The sequence below is a fragment of the Quercus lobata genome, chromosome 8, assembly GCF_001633185.2.
Source record: "Quercus lobata isolate SW786 chromosome 8, ValleyOak3.0 Primary Assembly, whole genome shotgun sequence".
In the NCBI taxonomy this organism is placed as follows: domain Eukaryota; kingdom Viridiplantae; phylum Streptophyta; class Magnoliopsida; order Fagales; family Fagaceae; genus Quercus; species Quercus lobata.
Genome location: NC_044911.1, coordinates 23,532,608 through 23,546,016, shown reverse-complemented (window position 1 = coordinate 23,546,016; position 13,409 = coordinate 23,532,608).

Here is a 13,409-nt window from a genome sequence, read left to right as displayed (position 1 = left end):
GAATGTGTAGCAGCCTTTGAAGAGTTGAAGCAATACTTGTCACATCCTCCTATTCTCTTGCGACTTGAGAAGGAGGAAGTATTATATACTTACATAGCAGTCACAGGTCATGCAGTAAGTTTGGTACTAGTTAGGACGGAGAACGGAGTATAGAAGCCTGTCTATTATGTTAATAAGTCCTTGCAGGAGGCAAAGGCCATTACTTACCTTTGGAGAAAGCAGTGTTAGCTATTATACATGCTACAAGAGAGCTTCCTCATTATTTCTAAGCGCACACTGTGGTAGTACTCACCCATCTCCCATTGCAAGCATTGTTACGAAAGTCTGATTATACGGGTAGGATTGCTAAATGAGGGACCATGCTCGAGTCTTTTGATATTAAGTATTTCCCTCGAACAGCTGTGAAGGGGCAAGTCCTGGAGGACTTCGTTGCAGAGTTTACCGAGGATGTTGGGGGAGACAAAAGGCTAGGGCCGAGAGTTTTGGTGGCCTCGGCTTCTTCCATTGCAATCTGGGAGGTATACACAGACAGAGCAGCAAACCAAAAAGGCTCTAGAGTGGGGATTGTGTTGGTAACTCCCAAGAAGTTGATAGTGGAGAAATTCATGCGTTTAGGCTTCCTAGCTACAAACAATGAAGCCAAGTATGAAGCTTTATTGGCCAGGATGGCAATGGTTAGCAAACTTTGAGGAAAAGCTATAGAGATATATTCGGATTCACGCTTAGTGGTTGGGCAAGTCAATGGAGAATTTGAGGCCAAGGATTAACGAATGCAAGGATATCTCATTAAAGTTAAGTGTGCTCGGTATTGTTTTAAAAGTTTTGTTTTAAGGCAAATCCTAAGGGGGTAGAACTCCCATGCAGATTCGTTGGCTATGCTGGCTAACTTTTTGGGAACAGGCCTACCTCGAGTTATAATTATGGAAGATATGGTAGCTCCTAGTCATGATGATCAGTCTCCGATCAAGGTGCATAGCATACAGGTTAGGCCGAGTTGGATGGACCCTTTGGTTTCGTTCTTAAAGCAAGGTTATTTGCCCAAAGATAAAGGTGAGGCAGAAAATATACGTAGGAAGGCCATATGATATTGGCTGTCTGGGGAGCAAAAGTTGTATTAACGCTCGCATTCGAGACTGTATCTTCTCTATGTTCACCCAAAAGCTGTGGATCCCCTGTTGGAGGAGTTGCACTAGGGAAGTTAAGAAAGTTATACTAGAGTGAGATCTTTATCCCATAAAGCCCTCACCTAGGGATATTGGTAGCCAAGTATGCAGAAAGCTACACAGGAGTATGTTTGGAAGTGTGATTAGTGCCAGACGTATGCTCCAAATATCCATCAACTGGGAGGGGTTTTGAATCCATTCACTAGTCCTTGGCCATTTTCCCATTAGGGCTTGGACATAGTGGGGCATTTCCAAAAAGCTACGGGTAATAGAAGATGGCTCCACGTCAGTATTGATTACTTCACAAAGTGCGTGGAGGCCGAGCCTATTTTCAATATCAAGGACGTAGATGCATATAGGTTCGTTTGGAGGAGCATTGTTACCAGATTCAAGATTCCTCATATGCTGATCTCGGACAATGGGCTCTAGTTTGATAGTAAAGACTTTAGAAGGTATTGTGGGGAGTTAGGTATCCGGAATAGATATTCTACTCCAGCCTACCCATAGGGAAATGGACAGGCAGAAGCAAATAATAAGGCCATAGTATCTAGGTTGAAGAAAAGGTTAGATAATGCGAAAGGAAGATGGGTAGATGAATTACCCCATGTGTTATGGACATATTGCACTGCACCCCGAAGATCAATAGGGAAAACCCCATTTTCAATGACTTATGTATCCAAAGTGGTTATACCCCTTGAAACAAGCTTCCCGACCTTGAGAACTGACCAATTTAGTGTAGAGGAGAATGACCATCTACTTTTAACGAGCCTAGAATTAATCAACGAAAGAAGAGAAGTGGCTATGGTGAAGATGGCACATTATCAGCAAAAACTTAGGCAAGGGTACAATAAAAAAATTAAGGTAAGGCCATTGGCACCTGGAGATTTAGTCTTAAGGAAAATAGTGGGGATAACGAAGAACCCATCATAGGGAAAGCTAGGCCCTAATTGGGAAGACCCGTATAGGACAACCTCAGTGGCAGGCATTGGGGCATATTATTTAGAGGACTTGAATGAGAATGTAGTTCCGCATCCATGGAATGTAAATAATCTGCGTAGGTATTATTATTAATACAAGTTTTACATGATTTCCATCTGTTTTGTTGATTAGTCTCTTCTTTTAATTTACAAGCAGATTTTTTTGGAATTCAATTTAATACTAAGTGTTAAATAGAATCTTGGTCTTGTTCGACTCCTCGGGTCACATGCCTTGGGTAAATTAACTCTTGTATGAAAATTGGTTAAGTGTTAAACAGAACCTTGGTCTTGTTTGACTCTTCGGGTCACATGCCTTGGGTAAATTAACTATTGTATGAAAATTGCTTAAGTGTTAAACAGAACCTCGGTCTTGTTTGACTCCTCGAGTTACATGCTTTGGGTAAATTAACTATTGTATGAAAATTGCTTAAGTGTTAAACAGAACCTCGTTCTTGTTCGACTCCTTGGGTCACATGCCTTGGGTAAATTAACTATTGTATGAAAATTGCTTAAGTGTTAAACAGAACCTCGGTCTTGCTTAAGTGTTGAACGAGGCCTCAGTCTTGTTTGACTCTTCGGATCACAGGCCTTAAGTAAATTAATTTTTAGGTGAAACAGAGACTAAGAGCCAAATGATTTTTAGTCTTATTGGACCCTCTGCTTTGAAAGTCCAAGATAGACTCAACGGTTGGGCAAACTTAATCTTAGGGCAAATAAGGTTAAATCCCAAGCGTTTTAAGTAAAGGTTTATATGAGATAAGGGGATATGTTTAAAAGTTGAAATTGAGTTTAAAGAAATTTAATATATTTCAAGTCATATGCTTATATCAGAAGAATACGAGGAAATACTTAATAATATAAGAAAGTAAATGCAAATGGGAGGGAAACAAAAATGGAATATATTCATTCAAGCTCACGTACAGATTACAAAAGAGGGCATTGCCTAAACCTAACCCTTATCAAGACTGGTCTATATTCTATGTCTGAAGAAGTCAAGCAACGACCTCTTTCTCTTTGTCTTTCTTTTTCCTCTTCAATTGCTAAACTTCAACAACCTCCTCGGATTCTAACTCCATTACGGGAGTGGAAGCTGACTGTTCTTTGTCTTTCCCAGAGGCAAGCTTGGTGGCCGAAGTGATGGTTGATTAAGGCATCGAAGAGGCAAGGCTTGGGTTTGGAAGAGGAAAAGCAATGCTTGGAGCAAGGCGAAGAGTAGGGGGACAGTACACCTTGTTAGTCCCCCTTAAGTCAGAATCTGCCATTACTCCTACAATGTTAAGGGCTTTGCTCTAAAATTCTACACAAAAAGCCCGAGCTACATCCCTGAGTTGAGCAGTTAAACTCTGGGTTTTAGTCTTCCCAGCATTGTAGGCGGCCTGCTCAACCTTTGCCTTCTCAGCATCTTTATCCTTAAGTTGTTTTTGCTACTACTTTGTCTTCTCCATGGCCAAGGCTAGTTGCGTTTCAGATTTTTTCAAGGAGACTTGCAACTCCTCGGCCTACTTTTCAAACCCTACCAGGGTAGCTTCAGCGTTTTTGCGCCCTTTTTCAACTTCAGCTAAGTGAAAAAGGGTGTCTTTAAGCCTCTTCTCAGCATCAGCTGGGGCTTTTTCCAATTGGGTGAGCTTGCCCTCTACCTCTCAGGATTTGGATAGGGCACATCTACCCACGGCAACAAAATATGCTTGCACAACCTTTTTAAAATAAAATAAAATAAAATAAAACCACAATAACATTAATGATTGATCAAATGAGGTCAAGCATAAAGTGATAACAAGGTAAAGAGGATAGAATCTAACCTTGGCAAGGTCCTTCTTCAGTGAAAGGAATACTTCACGTTTCCTTAACCCCTAAAGCTCTTCCATGTCCTTGAGAAGTAGGAGAGCCTTCTCCAGGCACTCCGAGACCAACCCAAATCTTCCTTTCTGGGGATCCCTCAAGGATGCCTTGGAAGTCACAGGATCTCCCGAGCTAAGGACAATTACGGGGTTCCAGATGGTGGGTTTTGGACGTTGCTCCCCTTCGGTGCCTTTGCTAGTTCTAGCAATGACACCTTTCTTTTGATAAGCCCTTGTGGTTTTGGGCTCTTTGGTGGGGGGTTGTTACACAGGCTAAGGAATTTCTCCCTCTTTGGAGCCTTCAGTTGCTTTTCCCTTTTTCCTTTTTTTTTTGATAGCCTGAGCTAGGGCAAGGGTTGGTAGCCGAGGATTTTTGGGCACCACGGGAGAGTTACCCCCAACGTGGGTAGTGAGTAGTGCCAGTAGGTCAAGAGTCTTTTCCTCTAGAACCATGGCTTTTGGGATGTTGGTTGCTTCTTGACTGATGCTAACTTGAGCGGTGGCAAGATGATGGTGAGTAGGGGTAGGGGAGTTTTCGGGGTCTTCGCGATAAAAGATTTCAAAGTCTTTGTCCAAATCCTCCTGGGTAGGTTCAGGTGTGCACTCCTCTGGCTCTTCATTAAAAAAATAGCTTGCTCATGGGAATAGAGCAATTTGGCTACAAGCAGAGCTAGCAGTTGGGCATCCTGAGTACCGGAAGGAGGAGGCTTAGTCAAAAATTCAAGAATAGCCACATCGATTAAGGCTAGCCTTGGTTCCTTTGCTCTAATCACGTTTTTAAGACTTTGGAAACGATTGGAGATAGGCATATATCCAAGGATCACATGCACCACCTGAAGTTGCTTGTCTTGATAGAGAAAAATTTATGACTTGAGAATTCGGTTGAGGTCTGAAAAGTTCACCAAACTTTTGTTCGAAGCAGTGTGGAATTCGTCTGAAAAAAATAAAGAAACCATAAGTCATAGAATTATTTATTGGAAGTTAAAAACAATAGATTATGTGAAGATGGATGCCTTAAATTAGTCTAAAGACCTCGAGAACCCCATCTGGTTCCCCATCTTGGGTAGGGCAATACAAACCATCGTGCCATCCACCTAAGACGATGAGGAAATCTTTGTCTATGCCCTTATTCAACTCAGGTATACAGGAAATCAACCTAACCAAGGGAACTTTACACTTAAAGTAATAACCTGTGTCTTTTCCCCTTTCACTATTGTATACCCAGTTTACGTCATGCCAAGTAAGGTTGGTCCCCATTTTTCAATTTATCATATCCACACTATCGAGGACCCTAAAGAGGTTGGGAGAGCATTGAGTTGGGGATAACCTAAAATTAATAAGGAAATCCCTAGTCACCCTGCCCATGGGAATTTCCATCCCTAATTCGCAATGTTGGAGTTCAACATTGTCGGGAATCCTATACTTCACCCTAAAGGCAGCCATACCTTTAAGGGTATCAGCTAGTTTAGCGAATCTACCCATATGTTCCTATAGGGTTAAAAATTAAACAGGGAAGAAAGTTTTCTTATGTATAGAACGAGATGAAGAGCCAAACGCACCTATGAGCACTAAAAGGTGTTTTCCTCATACTGCTACTTCAGCAAAAGGTTGTAGAAAGCAAGTAAATGGGACAGTGTTGTTCCCATTTCCTCCTTATATAGGAGTGAAAAAAATGAGTGGTAAAAGTTCCCGCTAATAAATTACGAAAAATAAGGACCATAGGATCACCATCATACCGTAGAACATGGGAGGACAAGTAGTCGCCTAGAGCATTAATTGCAGAGTTGTGGATATCGAAGCGTCAAGAACGTGCAGGAGACAAATGAAGCGACGTATATACATGGGAACACATCTAGCACGTACCGCTTAACTTGTTGTTACTAAAACCTTCCTCTTAGAAGGCTCCTTAATAACATGGTTTTAGGGGGCTAATGTAGGGTGTCCGAGGACCAAAGAGAATGTATAATGAAGTATTGCGTGGTTCCACCCACAAAAATATATTCAACCTGAGGACTTCACCAATCTGAGAAGGGAAAAGGATTAAGGATAGCATTATGGGAGGACCCATTTAGAGGAGAAAGGATCAGGGAAAGAGGGCCAAGACGGTGGGAGGAAGCTTCCTGTAAAGGGTATACCTTCCTCCACTGTATTGAATGCACTGCAACAACCTTATCAACTGCATTAAATGAGGAAATGATACCTGAATAGTAGTTTCATAGCTAGCAACCCCTTCTACCACCTTCATCAGAGCTCTGATGGGATAAGTGACCTAAGAAAAGCCCTGAGTTATACAGGTGAAGGGCTAGGATGCCAAGAGGAAGGATATATAAGAGAGGGGGAACTTCCCAGTTCAAGGGGGGCTTTCTCTAAGTGTAAAAATAAACAACAGGATGAACAGTGAAGATTTGGTGTAGAATTTGTATCATTCATCTATAAGAACAAGTCCTTGGATTCTACCAAGGACAATAAAATCGTTAATTATTATTTGAATTGTCTATCTCTAGTTCCTTGAATTAGACTAGAACTTAGTCCTAGAATTATGCTTGAACTTTTTTCCCACTCTCTTTAAAAATTCTATTGTGTGAGCTTGAGTTGAGGGAAAAGGCATCACTATTTTTAGTGGGCTTGGGCTGTCAGTTTCCTAGTACATACAATAAGTTTTATCTAAATTAAACAATTGCTAAATATTATCTCTTAATTTGAGGAATTATATCATAACAAATAATATAAAATTAATTTATTAATTATTTGTTCTTAAAATATTGATAACTAACTAAATTTTGATAATCAACTTTTAGTTGGAGTAGAAGTCAAAACGTGAGTTGTTGTTTAAGATTAAAGTTTAGAATTTTTCATAATAAACTTTTAATTTGAATAGAATTTAAATTTGATGAAATTTTCCTTAAGAAAATTTACCTAAATTAAATATTTGTTAAATATGATATTTCCTTGAGAAAATATTACCTTACAAATAATATAAAATTAATTTATTAATTTGTAAGAGTGACCATTTAGTGTAACCACGGCTTTTAAGCTCAACTTTTATTATTTAGTATATGATATGATATCATATAATGTACTATAATCAATTTTGAGATGCCTTTGAAATATTTTTTATTAATTTATTTATTTATATACAGATTGTGCTTTTACCAACTTTTACAAAGTAAATCTGGTTTTTTTTCAGCTAGAAGTTAACCCAAACAAATTGAAATTGATAAAACCAGCAGACATATAATGAGAAAGTATCAATTAAATTACTTTTAATTCGTGCATGTCCTATATATTTTAATGCCAGTTTTTTTTTTTAATTTATATTTTCTACTTTTATCATGTTGCTTCTAGCTTGGTTAATGTCTTTAGATTTGTCTTACTCCAAAGGTAGGGCACCTAGTTTGGGTTTTGAAATAAAAATGAGTAATAAACTTTGACCAAAGTTACCGCTTTTACAATCAAGGACCTTATAACAAAAACCTTAAAACTTAATTGAGAATTCATAATGTTTATTATAAAGACATTCAAGATTTTAACTCCTCATTCTTCTTGTGGGGACACGATTTTCAGCCGAGGCCCAAAATGTATGGGATATTGGCCCAGTGAACACAGTACAATAAATTTGTAGAAAGTGGGTAGAAGAACTAGGTTTTAGTGAATGAGATAACAGTTATAATGAGTTTCCAAGACAATCAAACAAAAACGAACCAAGTTTGTATAAGAAAGTTTGTCCTTGGCACAATCTGAGGAGCTCTGTTCTAGTATATATTGGATGATAATGGTTACAGGAATTGTTGACATTGCTATAGTGCTTTCTCTTCTCCTTTTTCACCCCTGATCTCTGGGCTCTCTACGCTTATTTATACCACATATCTTCCTTCATCTCCACCCTACACGTGGATAGTTGATGGTTTATGCTGATACTTGTCCCATCAACCTCCTCTAGAAGTCTTCTGGAGTGGTTGTAAGGCTGCAATAATACTGTGCAGAGGTCACTTCCTCATTAATGCGGCCGGGGAGTTAGCTAGGGTGCATTCAATGCGGTGATAGCAGCTTTTCCCAAGATATTTTGGGATTCTTCTTTGTCTTTTGTTCTTGCAATACTTATCCATATTTCCAGAACTTCATGGATCGCACCTCTAGATGGCAGGCATCCTTTATGGACCTCGGCCTTGGCTAGCCGAGGACAAATTCATCCTCGGCACAAACTCCTAGGCCATTATGTTCAATATTGTCTTCCTTATCCACTAGCATGAGTTTCCTTGGCTATACTTACCCATCCTCGGACGGCCCCTTATCCTCGGCTTAAGCCTTAAGCCCAAAACCCAATTCTTATCCTCGGCTTGAGCCTTAAGCCCAAAACCCAATTGTATGATCTTGGCCCATGACCCCACACTTCTATTTTAATTATCGAAATAAATAAATAATTACTTTTATATGACGTTTTTTTTTTTTTTTTTCTCTTTCAGAATAATATTTTCAATTAAACCCAAAAAAAAAAAAAAAAAAAATCTAAAATACAAGCGGGAGAATTATCACTGTCTTTACTTAGAACAAAAAAATAGAAGACAAAGATAGGGGGGTAAAAATCATTCCCTCGTATTAAACTAAAGAATCCATTCGAAAATATTATGAGCTATAAAATTAACTTATCTAAAGGTATGACTAACAAACCGCCTTGGTTCAAAAATGAAATTTTCAATAGTCCTACAAAGTTGGGAAGAGTGGTTCTATTGTTGGCATATCACATTTAGAGAATCTCCTTCACACATCAAGTATTTTTAACCCAATTCTCTGGCTTTAGAAATTGCAAATAGAGTTCTACGAGCTTTGGCTTTTAGAGGATTTTGCTTCACAATCGGTTTTGTTCACACAAAAATAACTTCTCTATTGTAGTTGCGCCCTACAACTGTTACACATAAACATGATTTCCCTTTTCTAATAGCTGCATCAAAATTCACCTTCACATATAGGGGGAAAGGCGATCCCATTCAGTACTCTCTGTTTTTTCTTCATTTGCATATTCCCAATCACAAATGAAAATTACAAACCTTTTTAATTTGAGAAACTAAAAGCATAAGGTTTAGTACTTTAATTGTTGTTGACATGTTGTCCCAAGACCTTGTTCCTTGTTGGAATTTGATTAAATCATTATGTGACAATGGTCGGTTTATATGTATTTTAATCATGTAACTTGTCAAATAATTTTAAAAAATTGCATAATTATTATTAGAAAAAAGGATTATGTGATAATAATAAAAATACATAATAAATTGGATGAATTTGTATCTAAATAATTGACTCGGATAAAATTAATCCTAGAACATTTCCTTGTGAGTTGTGATTCTAATAATTAGGGACGTTATGGATGGTGCACCATAGAATAGAGCGAGTCTTCTACCCATTTGGTTGTCGGGAAAAACAATAGTGGTGGGGAAACAAATTTATTCTAGTAAAATCTTGGTAACATGTTGTAAATCTTTGAAGAAAGAACAACGTGGCCAGATCATAGACAGTAGGAAGTTAGGAAGAAACAAAAGATAAAACATAAATAACATAAAGTTGGAAGTGTGTGAGTGTGTGTGTGTATTGGGAATATCAACAATTAGAACCATGCATCCGTGTGGCCTTGCCAAGCCCGACTTTTTACATTTTTGTAGCCGTTTTCTCGTAGCTATGTGACAAAGTGGCATTTTCGATATTAAGTAGGAATATGGAGGTCCTTTTGGAGAGGAGGTCACATGGGATGGGATAGCTCGAAAGGGAAGAAGCGAAACAGAGAAAGAAATGAAGAATCCAAAGGTGCACGTGAGCGGAGCCTGAGAGAGAGAGAGAGAAAGAGAGAGAGAGAGAGATGGTGACTTTGGTGACTGGTGTTGTTAATATGCCTATGGACCAATGATGATCATTTCAGACTTGTTTGGACCACGCGCCTTATCGAGGACTCTATTAGACTATTACTTTTACAGCCTATCTATCTATGTAAAATACTAATAGTCTAACGTAGGCCTCTTATTGTCCTTAACAAACAAATTTATCACATAGTCTAGATTTTTTTTTTTTTTTTTTTTTTTTTTTTTTTTTTTTTGAACATATTCTAGATTATTTATTACAATAATAGATATAATAATGTAATAACTAATAAGTAATAATATTGTCATCATTATTTTTCAAATTTCACTTTGTACTTATGTTGTTTCAACAAAAGCATCAACCGTTTAAATCCTTTCTCATAACTATCAAATTATAAAAATTATATAAAAAAAGTAAAAAATCTTTCAAACTCCGGTTGCCACATACTAAAGGCCAATTTTGATAGTATATAAGAGCGGAAATTAAAGTTAGAAATTTAAAATATTAAAGATTTCATGTACTAAGCGCCAATTGGGTTCTACATAAAACTCTTTGGTAAATTTATCATCTCTCAAAATGGTCAAAGGTGTTACGTGATTAATCAAATATTTAAATTTCAACTTTTTATGGTTTAAGAATATGCAATTCAACGGTCATATTTTCAAAGTTCATATCTAATAATATATAATAGATGATTAAAGAGTTTTTCTCAAAACTAGTTTGAAGGAAAACTTTTTCCATTTGCTAAATAGTAGCTTTTTTTCCTTTCCCATAGTTGAAAAATAATTTTAAATTAAAGTTGGAAATTGAAAATTTTTTAGTTGAAATTTTTTTAAACATTGTTCCATTACCTAGAGCATTATAGCTCAATTGACATGTCTTGATGAGACATCCATAGTTTAAATTCCCCTTCTCTCAACTATCGTTTAAAAAAAAAAAAAAAGTGTCTTAACTTTTAAGAGAAATCATGAATTCACACAAATGGTTGTACTTATTTTTTCTCAAAATGGAACCTGATACCCATCTATTTTCAAGGAGAAGAAACAAAAGACTTCGGAACAGAATCACCCAAATCAATGCATGCAGAGGATGGTAGATGGCTGGATAATATGGAGGAGATTCAAGATGGTTTCACAACCTTCTACGAGAAAAACTTTATCTATCCCAAAACCATATGCAGGTTTTAGATATACAGGATCAACTCAAGGACATCCCCCTACCCTCTATGTTTGAGTTTCAGAAAGTAGAACTCAACAAACCAATTCTAAGAACAGAGATAGAACAAGCTGTTTTGCAAATTGGAGCTCTCAAAGCACCAAGACCAGATGGAATACCTGCTGGTTTCTATCAACAATATTGGAGAATAGTTTAGAATGATGTCATCTTAATTGTCCAAGCCTTCTTCCATTAAGGTTACCTTCTTAAATCCCTCAACCATACTTTTCTATCTCTTATTCTGAAGTAGCTTGCCTTGAAAAGTTTACTCAAAAGTGGGTTACAAAATTATTTCAAAAGTTCTTGTCAATAGACTTAAACCCTTTATGGACAATTTGATAACCCCCTTTCAAAATGCCTTTAGTCAAGGTAGACTTATCACTAATAATATTCTGCTAGCACATGAAATTTATGACTATATGAGAAAATAGAAAAAAGACAAATGGGGTTTTGGTGCTTTGAAACTTGATATGCAAAAAGCCTATGACAGAATTGAGTGAAACTTCCTCAAAGTTGTTCTTCATAATATGGGTTTTCCCCCAATTGGATCAACTGGGTGATGCAATGTCTCTCCACAGTGTCCTATTGTATTTTGATTAATGATAGCTCTTTTGAAATTATTGTGCCATCTAGAGGTCTTAGACAAGGTGATCCTCTATCACCATATTTGTTCATTATGTGTACCAATGTCCTCTCTTGTGCCCTTATTAGATAGGAACATAATAACAATATCAAAGGAATTAGAATTGGCCAAAAATGTCTTACCTTCACACATCTTTTCTTTGTAGATCTCTCTCCTTTTTTTCAAGGATGAATCTAAATCCATCTCCTCCCTCCAACAAACACTCAATTGGTACTGTGACTTATCTAGACAAAGTTTCAATCCTCATAAATCTGAACTTTTTTGTACTCCTAAAATTAGCCTTGATAGACAACAGACCCTGAGCTCCACTCTTGGTGTTAAACTTGTTAACCACCCAAGGAAATATTTAGGAATTAAGCTATGAACTTTGAGGAACTAATAGAAAAGGTCAACAACAAACTTTAGGGATGGAAAACCAAACTTCTCTCACAAGTCAGAAGAGTTACACTTATCAATGCCTTTTGCTGGGGTCACCAACCCACTGAAAGAAAACTCCATCTTATCAATTGGAACTCTATCTGTAGGCCTAGAAATGAAGGTGGACTAGGTATAAGGAAATTTAAACTGATGAACCAACCTTTAATAACCAAACAATTTTGGAGAATCATTCAACAACCTCAATCCATTCTGGCCAAGACTCTAATCCCAAAATATTGTCACAGGGAACACATTCTCACTCACAAACCGAAATCGAACAGCTCCTAGTCCTTGAAAAACATTATGCATAAATCAAATCCCAAACTCTTCCAAAGTACTTAGAAAGTATGTACATGACAAAAAAATCCTTCAACCTTGGAACCTACTTCCTATGTTGCAACCCTCATAAAACCTACCACTAACACTTGGAATATACCACTCATCACATCCCTATACAACAAAGAAGAAGCCGAGTCCATCCTCAACATCCGAATCCCCAAAATTGGACCATCTGAATCCTAAGACAAAAATATTTGGCCTTCTTCCACCAATGACAAGTTCCAAGTGAAAAAAGCTTATTCCATCCTTCTCAATGAAAACCTCCCACCTCACCCAAACCCACCTTCTATCCCACAAGAAGTTTGGAAAACTTTATGGAAAGTTTCACTGCCATAAAAAATTTTGCATTTTATTTGGAAAATTTTACACTCAACCCTCCCTGTGAGAAACACACTTATCCATAGAGGCATTAATTACTTTGATACTTGTCCCTTTTGTCAAGAAGACGGGGAAACTTTAGACCACTTTTTTCTTAAATGCCCTTTCTCTAGGAACAAGTCTAATGTCACAACTCGCCATAAGCGAGTTGTGGCATAAGTTGTAGCACTTTCTCTGGAGCTGTTTGGTTAGGCAGTGAAATAACCATTCGCATTGACACTCTTCCCTACCACACCATAACTAATTGGATAAGTAACTGGATCCAAGGAAGCCAAAAGGAACATCGAATCAAGAACTGCATTCCTACCTTATTTGTAACCCTTTGGTGTATATGGAATGATAGAAATGGCATCGTCTTCGAAGGGAAATTACCCACATCCAGCATCTTACTCCTACCTAGCCTTACCAAGAAGATTGGCAATTGTTGTGTCAAGTTAAAATTTCTAGAAAGTTGATTAGAGGAAGAAGAGGTGCTGCCTTGATAATTAAATCAAAGGAAGGAAGCCAGCTCGTTAGAAAAGCCTTTCTCACAGCATTCCAAGATCCTAAGAAAACAAAGTTTGTTGCGATTCGTGAGGCGCTTCTCTACACA